General features: G+C 43.5%; 1 long non-coding RNA gene across 1 annotated transcript in view; it reads right to left on the bottom strand.

The window, feature by feature from the left end:
* Positions 1 to 1,707: 1,707 nt before the first annotated feature.
* Positions 1,708 to 15,648, bottom strand: part of LOC306975364 — a 712,990-nt gene continuing 699,049 nt past the window's right edge. The window contains exon 3 of the long non-coding RNA XR_013793697.1: positions 1,708 to 1,761. This is a non-coding gene — a long non-coding RNA (uncharacterized lncRNA). The remainder of the gene's footprint in view (positions 1,762 to 15,648) is intronic.

Raw genomic sequence — 15,648 nt, 5'->3', positions numbered from 1 at the left:
ATGGTTAATACGGCTGTAACATGTCAGAGATGGACTTCGGTGCTAAACTATGAAAAGACTTGTAACAAGCAGAGCTGTTTTAAATTCTATTCTCTGAGTGACAGGAAGCCAGTGCAGAGACCGGAGCACTGGACTAATATGGTCGTATTTCCTGGTTCTTGTCAGGACTCGAGCAGCAGCGTTCTGGATGTACTGTAGCTGTCTGATAGCTTGTTTAGAGAGGCCAGTGAGTAGGCCGTTACAGTCGTCTAACCTGCTGGTGGCTTTCAGATGGTAAAAAGCTGCTGATGTTATTGCTTTGATGTGGCTGTTTAAGTTCAGGTCTGAGTCCATGATTACCTCCTAGATTTCGAACCTGATTTTTTGGTTTCAGAGAGAGACACTCAAGGTGACTGATAACACTTTCTCTTTGTGTCTGTGGGCCAAAAACAATGATCTCAGTTTTGTCTGAGTTTAGTTGGAGAAAGTTCATCCACAAACTGATCTGTTCGATGCAGTGACAGAGAGTATTTACAGGCCCATGTTCACCAGCCGTCAGTGACACGTAGATTTGAGTGTCATCTGCATTGTTGCTGACCCAATGGAAGCATGTACAAGTTGAATAAGAGGGGTCCCAAGATTGACCCCTAGGGAACTCCACAGGTCATAGCAATTTTGTCTGAGACACAGTTGCCAATTTCAACAAAGTACATCCTGTTATGTCTTCGAGGTAGGACTTGTTCATTCGGATTATAGCTTATTCGTTAAAGTGCTCATCAGCAAAATTCTGTTGAGTTTAGATTCTGATTTATGAGCTGACAAAATGAGCAGTAGTCGTACGGCAGCAGAGTGCAAGATGTCCAGGTGCGTCCAGAACCTCCAGCCTCGTCAGTTTTTACTCACCTCATGACCATTATGCAATTCATCCCATCTGTCTCCCCTCTCAGCGCGGTGAGCTAAACTTAGTGACGGGGCAAAACGCAGAACTCTCTGGACGATATTTTACGAAAAGGCCTGGTCAGCATCTGGGTCCTTGGGTGAAACTAAATGTTGCTGCCCGAAACAGTTAGAGAAAAACATAATTAAAGGAAGGATGCAGTGAAACTTTCATGGCCTCAAAGTTTGTGAGCATAGTCGGTTTTCTGCTTTCTGTTTGCTGCCAATCATTACTCGTTATGTTTTATATCAGTCCAATCATAACTTTGTAACACAGCAATCAGCAGCTGAAGACTGACGACTCTCAAATCTCACATACATATAACTTCTCCCACCAGTAATTCAACTTTAGTAGTTCGCTTGTTGCAGGAGGAGCACACTTTTCCCCCATGTTGGATGGACCATGCTTTTCTATAATTGGGAAAAGCATGTAGTCTGGTTGGTCAGTTTGGTCGCCCTTTTTCCATCAAGCTGGTGCCAGTGTCGGGTCCGGTTCTGGTTCCAAAAGGTGCTGATTCAGACCCAGTTAACCGCTAAATCAAGAAACGAGCACCAGTGTAAAGTGCTGGGGCCGGAGGCAGTGGCATGTTCGGTCATTGGAAGAGAGATTTCCCGATGGGCCACTGTACTTTTGGGCCAGAAAAAAAAAAAAGTATATATATATTAATAATGGACTCTCACAGTTGTACTAATTCATTGGCCGGCCAATATATGTGTTGACCTCTATTTAAAGCAATACTAAGTAGCTTGTATTACCCCCAGAGAGACTACGAAAATGATATATTCTGGTAAACAAGTGTTAATGGGATGATTGGAGGGTCTTTCATCTCCCCCTGGTGTCTCTGGCTAGAAATCCACAATTGCAGCTTGAGTGCCACCGGACCGGAGCGACTGATACACACTAATAGAATCACGAACAAGAAACTAATGGGCAAAGCTAACTGCGGGCTAGCGCCACTTAAACAGTATTACAGCCAAGTTTGAGTAATTGGATGTACAATATCCCTTTCCCCCTGCCTTTTCTATCAACGTAGGATTTACAATGAATAAGTTAAAATATCGCAACATTCTACAACACCTGCAGTTGCGCTTAAGGCCTCCAGGGGCAAGAGTTACTTAGTACTGCTTTAAGACTTCTAAGTAAGTAAATAAGTAAGTGCTTTATTGTGTCCAGTTGTTGTTGGTTTGTCCTGAGCCGCTGTGGGCCGGCCTGACCAGCATGTTTTTGGAGGTTGGGGAAACCGGAGTACTGCCTTCAGTCTCCTTTGAAAAGGTCCACTGCCTCGTGGGTTTGTTCCTGTTTCAGAGCGTGGTGTCCTGCACTGGTCAGCTCCTCCTTCCAGTCTTTCACCATCTCCTTGTTTGTCCCTTCCTTGTTTCCTGTAGCGCCTCTTGTGACGCCTCCACTGTGCTGCAGGTGTGGGGGGATCCCGGTGCCTCTTCAGTGTTTCAGAAGAAGAAATGTGTGGGTCGACAAACAAGATCTAAAAATATTTGATGCTTGTGTTGTTTTTGTCTTCTCTCAAATGTTTACGCTCCTGGACATGTTTCCCTTTGAACTCTCTTTAATTGCAAATCAAAACACGATTGCAATAGTCACAAGATATGCTGTATGAAATATTCTTCTCATACCATTGCGGATAATAAACGAGTTAATTGTGCACAGTTTCTCCTCTTGTTATTGTTACTTTGCACTCTCTGCGCTGTGGCTGTGAAGGTCTGAGCCGCTGCTGCGATGATTATTTTTAGCCGGATGCTGTGCAGATGTGCCCGTCTCCACGCCGCGCTGCACGTGTTAAAGCCGCGTTTACCGCTCCGCCGCGCACTGTCATGAGGAGCCGTGATGTATGAGGCTCAGCAGGCAGACGCTACACATTGTTTCCACTTTTCTGCACCAGCGTTTTGATACATGGGCTCAGGACGCCGCAGCTCCCGACCAAAAAAAAAATAAAAAAGAAGAAACTCCTTCCGGGATCGATAACGGCGCTTCAAATTGGGCGTTGGAGCTGAGGGATCGTGTAAAGGAGGCTTTGTTATGAGCGCTTGGTGACTTCGAAGGCTATTCATCTGACTGTGACAGTGCAGCTTGGCTTTGTGCTGCTGGATTTTCGTAGAGCAACAAACTTTAGTCCCACACAGCAAAAATGTTAGATCTAAAACTGAAAATCTATTGAGGATGTTGAGCCTCATTTGAAAACTTTTTAGAATTTGTTTTTCCAATTAGACCCATATTGAGACCTGTTAGCTTTATCCATCCATCCATCCATCCATCCATCCATCCATCCATCCATCCATCCATCCATCCATCCATCCATCCATCCATCCATCCATCCATCCTCTTATCCATCCATCCTCTTATCCATCCATCCTCTTATCCATCTTCTTCCACGTTTCCGGGTCGTGGGGGCAGCTGTTGGAGCTGCCCAAATCACATTGCACCAGCCCCTTACGGCTCCTTCCGCAGGTGGTGGGTCCACAGAAGGACGGCCTTACAATTCTCAGGCCTGTTGGTCTCTCATAAGGAGCTTCTGAACCGCTCTTTGTCTGACCCGTCACCTAGGCCCTGTTTGCCATGGGAGACCCTACCAGGGGCACCAAGCCCCGACAACAGCTCCCAGGATCATTCGGGTGCTCAAACCCCTCCACCACGGCCCTGGTCTGACTAACATCAACCAAATCTATTTGAAGGGACCAACACACTATGATTAAATAAAACAGTTGCACACATTTGGTCGGTTTTACTTAGAATGAGATGAGTAGAACACAAACAAGCTATTTGTACGGCTTTGCACTTCAAAGAAGCTAACCATTGCAGCTGCAAAAGCCTATATGTGGAATAGAACACATTCAAGAATCAATAAGAGGTGGAAACTGGCTGAAAGAGTCTACTCCTTTAAAGCAACCCAATATCCAAGGCTTAATGGAGAATTTGATTTCTCTCCTCTTCTGTAAAAAGATCTTTAACTAGTGACTTTATGACTTGGTTTGTTCTGATCATGGAGGTGCTCACATATTCCCTGCCATAACAACTTAGCCTTTGTTTGTAGCTTTTTCCATTTTTTCCCCACTCTAGTCTTACAGATAAGAGACTCACGCCCTCCTCTGTCGAAAATATATTTTATAGCTGCATATGGTAAACTATTCTTGCTTCAGACTATTTATTTATTCAGTTTTGTAGACTGGGGCTGCGTCCGAAACCGCTGCTCTGGGAGGCTTTTCTAACATCCTGCAAAGAAATCCAAGCAGAAACTCTCCAAAAACTCACAAGTTTAATGGATTTAAGAATTTTGAAGCTGCTATCACACAAGGGCTCCTATGGTAAAATATAACTTGACCTGCTAATACTTTTTTGATTGAAATAGCTTTTGATTTCAGTAAGTATGACCTCCTAATGCTGGACATTCAACAAATGACCATTTTCAGTTAATTACAAGCTTTAAAATGTATTGAGATTTTTTCCACCACATTTAAATGATCCTCTACCAGTTAAAGACTTTAAAATTATGCTGACTCTCATTTGAGTTGACAATTTAGAAAATCTTAGAAAAATGTCATTTGCATAATAATTTGGAACGCAGTGTATATGTCAGTGTAGTAAAGGTATATAAGAATAGTTTATAGTTTACAGTATATTTCTCTTTTTTTTTACCACCACAATGCAACAGATCTAAATATAAACCATATTTCAGAATGTGCGCCGCTCTAAATTGTTTTGGCTTTCATTAATATGTGTAATCTGCTATTTTTTCGGCGAATTAAACAATTTGAAACCCACACTCGGAATCGTCTGTCAGCGTCCTCCAGAGCGGCTTTTCCAGGGTCCTGTTTGACAAAGTACATGCGGAGGTGACGGACCAAATCCTCGCAGACTGCCGGCATGTTTGTCAACACTGCGCAGATAAACGGCTGCCACATTTGGTACAATACAAACAGAATCTGCTATTGTGGTTGTTCTTGGCAGCGCCTCCTGTCACGCTGTGCGGGCCAACAATGCAACTCATTAGTGGTTCTTTTCATTCGGCCGCCCCGTCCTGTGAAACGCAATCACTATGTCGGATTCCCGCAGCATTTTAAAGCCAGTTTTAACCCTGAGTAATGGTGGTTTACAGATGGCAGTATGTGGTGAGGTACTGCTCTCATACGGGGCAAGTTTCCTCTGTCATTTTAGAAAAGGAATATAATAAATGTAATACGAGCGATCACTGTTATTGTTTACTTCCGCAATTTTCGCCGGATGTTTTGGTGAATTGTAGGCAGCAGCTGATGCAAACAGGCCTCTAACTCGGTTTTACATAATGATAGATCTGTTACAGCGCAAGAGAAGCAATGCACTGTTCATGGAATTAATAAACTGTTTATCAAATATGAAAATGTAAAATGCCTACCACGGCCAACGGATGTGACAACATCGCCATCGCTCGTATTAGAAACAGAGTATTAACCTTATAACCTCCCGCCTTAATTAAGCACATTTGTGAATGGGGGACACAACTCGGTTTTGGGGCATTTTGATCAGGACATAGCTTGTTTCTAACAATGCATAACACATGGAAATCTGATCATATTTGGAGAAGATGTGGCAAGTTGAATTTAGGAACTGGAAATATGTCAAAGAGAGGAATCGGCCTCTAAACCTTTGGGCTGTTCTCACCTCTCTGGGAGTGACAATAGGACTCATTTACATCTCATTTAGAAAAGCCATCCCACTATAAAGATCCCCCTGTCGTGTCATGTGTGTGGGGTTTCAGAGTTCACTCACTCAAACACATAAACTGATCCACAATAGGCGTTTGTATAAAACTGAAACGCAAAATCCACCGCAATAAAAAGATACAAAACTTACCGTTTGGTGCTTTTGCTGAAGCTTTTTTTTTAACGCTTAAGTGCAAAGTAGGGCTGTGCCGATGGACGATATCATCGTCCATCGTGATGGATGAGCAACATCACGATGGAGAGCCACCATCGTGATGCCACGCCCCCTCCTGTCAGAAACATGCACTGGTCTTCTGTGGGCCTTGTAAGCCTACAAACTTTGCAGGGATTGCACTGTAAATTAAATCACGGATGTAACTAAAATGCACGCTAGTTTCAGTAGCCCGTTAGCCGTAATTATTAAAGTAAAGCTGCTCTATTTCTGACGCGCGGAGCTCTCACCTTGTCTGATGTTTGCGCTTTTGATTAAAAGAGACCTATTTAGGTAGATTTATCCATGTTATTAAATTGTTTCTTCAATCAACTTGTTTATCTTTCAGACCGTAGAAATGAAACGAAGATGCAGGATGCATTTCTTTGGATTCAATAAGAAAAGGAGATGGACCATCAGCCGCGAGACGGTGGAGAAAGTGGAGAGAAGCTCAGGGAGAAAAGCAGCTGGAAAGTCTGCGTCCAAACCCGGTAAGTGTAACTCATTAAACGCTGTTTGCGGTTTAAATGTAGCCAGAAAAGGTGGATCTCGTGAACTTGTTGTGATATAAAGTTGTGCTGTGGGGCTGTGGCCATGAAATCAGTTGTTTGTGCCGCTGGGAGGAACTGCAGTGTTTTCTGTCTTTATTTCACTCTGCCATTGGCCGCTGCAGTCTGTTTGTTTGCTTTGGGGACGGTAAAATCACCAACGTTTCTTCTGCGCGTCCAAAATGACGTTAAGTTGCGTCTGACTGCAGCCCTACACAACTCTGTGGACCTGCCTTCGACTAGCCACGACTCAAAGACTCGGCGTGACTGAAAATCTTAGCAAAATCGGGCATAAAAGTCATGCAGAGTGTGCTGACCTTAACACTGTGGTTTAGATTTCTGAAATGCGTGTGATTCTTGTATTAGTTTCGCCACACATACAGTGCCTCTCGAAAGTATTCATACACCTTGAACTTTTGCACATTTAGTCATGTTTACAACCCTAAACATAAAGATTTGATTTTGATTTTTTTACTGAACGTTCACACACAAGCAACAGACAACTGTGAAGTGAAAGCAAAATGATACATGATTCTGTTATTTTTCAAAAAATAGAAAAGTGAAAAGTGGGGCGTGCATAAGTATTCATACAGCATTTTCTGAGTGCATTAAATTGCCTCTATAACATTCCTCATGATGGCACAATGTTCACACCTTGGCCTAACGGTTAAATAGAGGCCACCTATGTGTAATCTACCCTCAGTATAATTTCAGCTGTTCTTTTAGGCCCTCAGAGCTGTGGTCGTTGTGTATTGGTCACTAAACAACATCATGAAGGTCAAGGAGCACCAGAGAGGTCAGGGATAAAGCTGTGGAGAAGTTTAAAGCAGCCTTAAGTTATACAAAGATTTCCCAAGATTTAAACATCTCCCGGGGCACTGTTCAATCCATCATTCAGAAATGGAAAGGGTTAAGCACCACTGCCAACTTACCAAGACACGGCTGTTCACCTAAAATATCAGAGCGAACAAGGAGGGCACTGGTAAGAAATGCACCCAAGTGCCCCAAGATAACTCTGGAGGAACTGTGAAGTCCTGCCACTGAGCTGGGGGAATCTGTACATGGGACAACTTCATGTACGAGTGGAAGAAGAAAGCCATTATTGAAAGGAGGCCATAAGAAATCCCGTTTGAAGTTTGCTAGAAGTCATATGGAGGACACAGCTCCATGTGGAAGAAGGAGCTTTGGTCAGATGAGACAAAAATTTAACTTTTTGGCCCAAATGCAAAACGTTATGTATGGAGCAAACCTAACACTGCTCATCGTCCTGAGTGCACCATCCCCAATGTCAAATATACGGGGGGGGGGGGCATCATGCTGTGGGGCTGCTTTTCCTCAGCGGGGGCTGGGGAGATTGTAAGAATAGTTGGGAACATTGATGGAGCCAAATACAGGGACATTTTGGAGGAAAACCTGCAAGAGAACTGAGGCTGGGGCGGAGATTCACCTTCAGCAGGACAATGACCCGGAGCACAAAGCTAAATCTTCAATGGAATGGTTCATTAAAAACATATTAATGTGTTAGAATGGCCCAGTCAAAGTCCTGACCTAAATCCTATTGAAAATCTGAAAACTGCTGTTCACATACGCTCTCCTTCTAATGTGACAGAGCTGGAGTTGTTTTGTAAAGAGGAATGGGCTAAAATGTCAGTCTCTACATGTGCTAATCTTGTAGAGTCAAACCCCAAAAGACTTGTGCTGTTATTGCAGTAAAAGGGGGTTCCACAAATTATTCATTCATGCTGTATGAATACTTATGCACGGCCCACTTTTCACTTTTCTATTTTTTGAAAATTAACAGAATCATGTATCATTTTGCTTTCACTTCATAGTTGTCTGTTACTTGTGTGTGAACGTTCAGTAAAAAAATCAAAATAAAATCTTGATGTTTAGGGTTGTAAACATGACTAAATGTGCAAAAGTTCAAGGTGTATGAATACTTTCGAGAGGCACTGTATTTCTCTTAAATGTAAAGGCTTTCAAATGTGCATCGTGAACTGAAAACTGCAAATACATATTTTCCTAAAGTGTTCAGAGTGAAGTCACACAAAACCACAGGTCGCTCATATTTTCCTCAACAGTCACATCAGAGATTTTCGTGGCCTAACGATTTGTGCCGCCGCAGAATAATGAGATCGTTCTGAACCAGAGCCTTTGAAGCCAAAGCGGCAGATTCAGGGTAAAGACTCGCACTTAAGAGACGCCCGAGGTGCCGGTGCCGCTGGACCCGCGCTCAAATGCCAACAACCCCATGTGCGCCTTTCATGTCCTGCAGCACTTTACGAGGCTTAGAATGGAAATAAAGGTGGAGTGGAGAGGAGTGATTGTTCATTGCATTCTGAAGCCAAGATTTTAAGGTGGAAGACTCAGGACTAGTGTGTTGCCTGTGTTAGCGATGTAGCACAAACCGCAACCTACTTTTACACCACAATTACGAAAATAAAAAGTAAAGCAAAGGAGTTAACCCCGCCTGGACCGCATTTCTTCAGTTCGGATTCACCCAAAGCTTCTTGACTGGAGAGCTCACAGCCTATAGGCCAGTATAATCACTCATTTGAAAGCTAAGACCTACAAAACTGAGCAAAGATTTTTCCTTGCATTGTTGCCACGTTGTCGTCACTTTTTTTGTAGTATTTTTTTGCTTTTTTGTCACGTTTTTGTCACTGGTTGTGTTCTTGACACTTTTTTGTTGCTTTGTTTGCTACGTTGTTACACTTTATCGATTTTTTTGTTGCTTTTTTCCCCATTTTTGTCACGTTTTTGTATAACCCTTTTGGTTGCGTTTTTTGTTGCTTTTTCATCACTGTATTGTTGCTTTTTTGTCACGTTTTTGTAAACTTTGTTCGCATTTTTGTTGTGTTTTCATCCTTGTTGATGTCTCGTTTTCACCGCTAATTTGACTCTTTTTTTCAAGAAGGTTTTATATTTGGGTAACACCAAACTAGAGAAAATGTGTTCAGTTAAAGCAGTACTCATGCCCCTAGAGGCCATAAACACCACTGCAGGTGTCATAGCATGTTATGGTTTTTTACTCATGAATTCTCCGTGAGAGTAAATACTACGCTGACAGAAAAGACAAAGGGACAGGGATATTGTTCTTCCATGGAGACAATTTTTTTCACTCAAACTTGGCTGTAAATACTGTTTAAGTGGCGCTAACCCGCAGTTAGCTTTGCCCGTTAGCTTCGCCTTCTTGATTCCATTAGTGTGTATTGGGGCCTCCGACTCGAAGCAAGTGAGGTTGCAATTGTGGTTTTCTGGCCAGAGACACCGGGGGAGATGAAAGCCCCCAAATCATCCCATTAACACTTGCATTACCCCCAGAGGGACTACGAAAAGTATTTATTAAGGTAAACATGTTACTTAGTCCTGCTTTAAGATGTGGTTAAGAGGTAGTAGTAAGTAGTAGTAGTAAGTAAGTAGTTTAACCACCACCACTGCCATCTAACACATATCTCACATCATATCTCTTCATCTCACACAATCCCATCTTCAGTGAATGTCCTCCAGGAAGTTTAGAGTCGACGGACCTGGTCCCGTTGACCGAAGAACAGCTTCATCCACAAACTTTTTTTCATCAACCCTCTTTCGAGAGATGATCCTTGTAGAATAGATTTTCCATTTTCTTTTGCTGCGGTTCAACGTGAAATACTCCGTTGATATTCTTCCCAGGCGTCGGCCAACCAGGCAGCTCCTGGACCCTCTGAAAAATACATGAGAGCAGCATCGTTCACTTCGATCTTCAACGCCTACCTTAGACTACGGCAGCTCCGGTCTGTAAGTGCGCACATACATCACAGGGCTGCATAAAACCAGCGCGCGCCGATAAATCATGCAGTGCGACGCAGCTTCAGGGCTGATCCTAAAGGCCTTTGTCCTCAATATCCACCATCTCACGCAGCTATTTTTCATGAGGATAGAGGGAGGCCATTTCAGAAGAACGCACTCAAATATTTCAAGGTTTTAGTTGCATCATCTGTTGTACAAGTCCTTGCTAAGGTTAAAAAAATCCAATATTGAGCTGTATAAATGTTTTTTTTTAACATTGTTTTGGAAACTAAAGGCAAGACACAACAGGTAAATTGGGGAAAAACAGAGAAATTAATTTGAAACTGAATATTACTGTCATTTTCTGTAGACTAAATCTAAATAATGGCTAGAGCAAGGTTTAAATTTATGGTTTTATTTTGTGAGACATTAGTTACAAGATTTGGGATTTTAAGCCTAAGGTGTACTCTACTATCCCCGAAGGGAAATTTATCCTCTGCATTTGACCCATCCTTCGATGCCGCTGGGGCAACCTGTAAGGAGCAGTGGGCTCCATCTCCAGATGTGGAGCCAGGCTGATGGTCCGAATCACCTGGCTGGAGGATTCACCTATTGTATGGAAAGGCAAGTTTATTTATACCGCGCATTTCGTACACAAGGCAACTCAATGGGCGTACACAGCATCATAACTTAACATTGTACATGTTTTAGTGGTAGGGGAAACCGGAGACCATGCAGACTCCATACATAAAGGCCCCGTGTAGGTGGGAATCGAACCCGGGACCTTCTAGGTAGGGCTGTGCAATTAATCGAAATTCAATTCTGATTTCGGTTATTACACTAAATGAGTACAAAAATATATTATTAAAGGAGCTATACCTGATTTTTTTTCTTTTTGTAAGGTACAATTATTCTTGCACCATAAAAGTATGGTAAAAGTAGTCATTGTAAAAAAAAATCTGCCTGGTGGGTGACATTTGCAGCATATTATGATTTGTTGATGTTGTGTATGGACAACTTAAATAGTCAATATGTAACGAAAAGGGGTTTACCTTTTTCGTCACATAGTGAACATTTTTTCGAAAAAGGTTCAAAATTAGGTAGAGTCTCTTTAAGGATGCTCTCCCACTTGTCCAGCCAAAGCCCTGAGAGTCCGTCTTGCACGGCTTGGGTGAGCGTGTCTGATCCGCTGCATATTTGCCGCTGATAATTTGAATATTTTTATATGTAGCTCTTCATATAAGAGTTCTGATAAGTGCTCACCTTTTGTTGAATGAAGAACAGAAGTCTAGAAGCCTCTATATCCTCTGTCAAGGTGCTGGTTGATGAAAGAGCAGATCTCAACGGGGCACTAAGCAAACTCGCATCATTTCATGCCGCTGGTATGATTGTTTTTATTCCCTTCACATTCCACAAGCTAATTGCAAATGCTTTGGTCCAACATAAACAAACAGCAGCTCGGTTTGCTTGGGCAGGTGTGAGGGTTGGCCAGAGATCTCTCAACTAAGGATTAGTTTAGAAATGTGCATATTTAATATAATTTTAAGTATTTTTTGCATAGTTTTCTTTGTAATATATGAATAATGTGAAGGAATAAGCGCTGCTGTAGGGTTTTCCTGGACATCAGACAAAACGTCATAAAATAAGCATCGCAAAGAGTGAGTTTGGTTTATTATTTACTCTAACATTAAAAACAAAGATCTCAAAAATCTCAGCAATCGATGTTTTCACCTGCAATGTAATGTTCTTGATGTTCGGTATAGACTTTATTCCACTTATTTACAAACTTGAAGTTGACACCATCTATTCCATTCAGAAGGAGACAATCTAACCAAACATGAGCGAATGACTCCAGGTTTGTCTTAGACACGGAAACAACATAACAGGCGGTTCGTGGGAGTCGATTTTGCATAATAGCTCTCCTTTAAACTATCAGCGACGATGATAGACGATGGCGGATTGTTCTCCATTTCCAAACCGATCAGACGCCGTTTTATCAGGCCCGCTTGACTGGAAACTATCGCCGGAGATTCATTAGCGGAATGGAGACGGAGCGACTCGTCGGTATCTTTTTCATGAGTACATATTGGCTCTGAACGGCGGAGGCTTGTTGGTAAATTGCGCGGCTGATGAAGTGGGCAGGTGACTGGAAGGAGCGGGGACATATCTTCGCCGTCGATCTCCCGGTCTCTTATTGGCCCGATCGACGCTCCTCCTCCCTCCTCCGCCTTGCTTGCCCGACGACTTTCCCATTATGCAAATCGTTTCCCCCCACAGAAAGGCTCCAAACGGCCCGGCTCCCATCAATTCAAAAGCCAAGTCTGAATACGTCCGTCCATCCCTTCCATGAAAAAAGGTCTATTTCTGAAGCGCTATGTACTGTTCACTTTGCAATACCGGGGAATGGAAAGCGCTCTGACCCAATCAATTTATACAGAGCCTTTGTGAGGAATATGGCTTTTCTCTGTGCGGAGGAGGGAAATTATATAGAAATGTATGGAGAATAGCCGTTCTACGAATGGCGGTTGTTTAGTGACTTTCCATTCTCAAGGCATACGGCACAGCGGGGCATTAAAGGGAAAGTCCAGCATTTCATTAAGTTCTCAGAGGTGCCTGGAGGTCTGGAAGTGGCTTTAAACTGCATCTAAAATCCTCCCTTTTGCAGAGAATTCTTAAGAGTCCCCCCGCCCAAAATACAGCTTCACTCTCTGCATGGCCACGGGCACTGCCACCAATGTAAATAAACAACCTCTTTGCATTCACATTGCAGCTTCCGATCTTCATATTTCTATATCCGAATTACTCAATGCCCCGGCAGAAGCGTCGGGTTTGAAATGTAGTTTTCCAAGTGAGCGGAGGACTCCAGCATAGCTCAGGAACTTCTATTTTTAAGGTGAGACATGGCAGGTGAATTGGGAAAAAATATATATATGTAAAGATTTCAATTTGAAACGTTTGCTGAACATCACTGATATAAATATGAGAAAAAAATGTATTACAAGTTTTCTGTCTTTTCATGTTTTCATATAAAAATAAGGCACAAAAGCGGTTTACATGAGACAATTATAGATTAATTCCATACTCTGTGACTGACAGACTGTGAGGTTTGGAGTCTGTAGAAGCTGCTAAAGTGAAGATTTTGTTGCATGAGTGGAATGAAAACTTCATTTTGAGAGAACAAGCCTTAAAGTTTTATACTGAGTGTGCAGCATAGTGGGCGGCACGGTAGCGCAGCGGTTAGCGCCTCCGCTTCACAGCTAGAAGGTCCCGGGTTCGATTTCCACCAGGACGGGGCCTTTCTGTGTGGAGTTTGCATGTTCCCCCCGTGTCTGCGTAGGTTTCCTCCGGGTACTCCGGTTTCCCCTACCACTAAAAACATGTGCAATAGGTGAATCCTCCAGCCAGGTGATTCTGACCATCAGCCTGGCTCCACATCATGGAGATGGGTCCCCGGGCGCGGCATGGCCGTCGACCACTGCTCCTTACGAGTCGCCCCAGTGGCATCGAAGGATGGGTTAAATGCAAAGGACGAAGCTACTGAAGAGTATCCATGAATGGGCATATTTGTGCATACATCTCAAAATAAAGGTCCAGACCTTAAAAATAAAGGTTGTAGTAAGTTGCTCGTATGATAATTGGTAACTGGTGTAAATTTAGTGTCACTATGCCTTGTGGGTTCTCTCCTTCCTCCTCTGCTCCTTGTGTGCCTCTCCCTCGCTGCACCAGCACTTTATTAAGACTAATTTAACATTTTCTCTTTCTTATTAAAGATGTGCATTAGGATTGGATGATGTACATTTTAACAACATATGTATTCCCTTGATATTAGCAAAGTAACTGTATTTAAATACCATCCATCCATCCATTTTCTTCCACTTGTCTGTTGCCGGGTCGTGGGGGCAGCTGTTGGAGCTGGATCACATTGCACCAGCCCCTATGGCTCCTCCTGCAGGTGGTGGGTCCATAGAAGGACGGCCTCATGTTCTAACCGGGCCTGTTGGTTCTGAACCGCTCTTCGTCTGACCCGTCACCTTGGACCTGTTTGAATTGCATTTACATTGGCATGTAAATGTAATCAGGGCCAGGCCTTTGGTGTCCTTTAGGTGTGAGAGGCCTGTGGTGTGATGCAGGAAGCCGGCGCTCTCCGAGAGTTAGGTGAATCTCAGCATGTCATCAGACAAGAGCATCTTGGTTTTATGTATTGCTGTGACTAGTTTTGGTTATACTAACTCTGAATAAAACTGTCACAACAAGAGCTCGGTGGGGAGTCCTTGCCTCAAGTGCAGGAGTTCAAGCATCTCAGGGTCTTGTTCACGAGTGAGGGACGGATGGAGCGTCAGATCGACAGACGGATCGGTGCGGCGTCAGCAGATTTACCGATCGATCTACATTCCCACCCTCACCTATGGTCATGAGATTTGGGTAATGACCGAAAGGACAAGATCGCGAATACAAGCGGCCGAAATGAGTTTCCTTCGCAGGGTGGCTGGGCGCACCCTTTGAGATCGGGTGAGGAGCTCAGTTACCCGTTACCCAAGTAGAGTCGTTGCTCCTTCACGTCGAAAGGAGCAGCTGAGGTGGCTCGGGCATCTGTTCCGGATACCTCCTGGTCGCCTCCCGCGAGAAGTGTTCCAGGCATGTCCTAGTGGGACAAGGCCTCGTGGAAGGCCCAGGACACGCTGGTGGGACTATGTCTCCGAGCTGGCCTGGTGTCGCCTCAGGGTCAGAACAGCTGGAGGAGGTATGCGTGGATCGGGAAGTTTGTGCATCTCTGTTGAGACTGCTGCCCCCGCGACCCGGCCCCGGATAAAGCGGAAGAAAATGGAGGGATGGATGGATAAAGACTGTACTGGAACACAGTTACTCAAAATTTGTATCCTGAATATGTAATGGCGGTACAGGCATTCTGTTTCTCTCCACCACTGTTGGTCAAACTCTCAATCTCTTCACAGATTGGCAAGTTCTAGAGGTATTTTCTGGACAAAGACATTATTTTAAGCTATTCCACAAAAATATAATCCTGATCTAGGCATCTTGGATTAGTTTAAAACATCTTACTTAATCACACTATATTGTGCGACCTATAAATGTCTCGTCTATCACTAACTTTTTGAGCTACAACAGTAACTTAACAAAAGGAACAACATCGCACTGACGTTCAAGGCTTCCTACATTTAAATGTCTCATTCTGTTCCGATCACGTTGACATTTTCAGGTAATTCCATTATCGCCTAGTGCCAAAAACAGTTCAGTTTTCTGAAAGGCTAAAGGCAGTACCACTGTCATGCACTTAGCGAGACACATGCCGCCATTTGCCTTCCGGAGCACAAAAACAAGTTTACCAGCATGTCTCAAAATAGGGCGACGGGCGGATGCATTAACTCTCTTCAGATGAGGCGGAATAATCAAAATGACAACAACATCTTTCCTGCGCGTTATCCAGGAATCGTTTTGTGGTTATGTGAACAAACTGATTGGAGGGCGGAAGATGAACGAGGAATGTGCGGTTTATAG

The sequence above is a fragment of the Gobius niger genome (genome assembly GCF_951799975.1).
Source record: "Gobius niger genome assembly, chromosome: 15".
Classification (NCBI taxonomy): domain Eukaryota; kingdom Metazoa; phylum Chordata; class Actinopteri; order Gobiiformes; family Gobiidae; genus Gobius; species Gobius niger.
The sequence above is the reverse complement of the archived record's forward strand: the minus strand, read 5'-3'. Positions and strand labels throughout refer to the sequence as shown.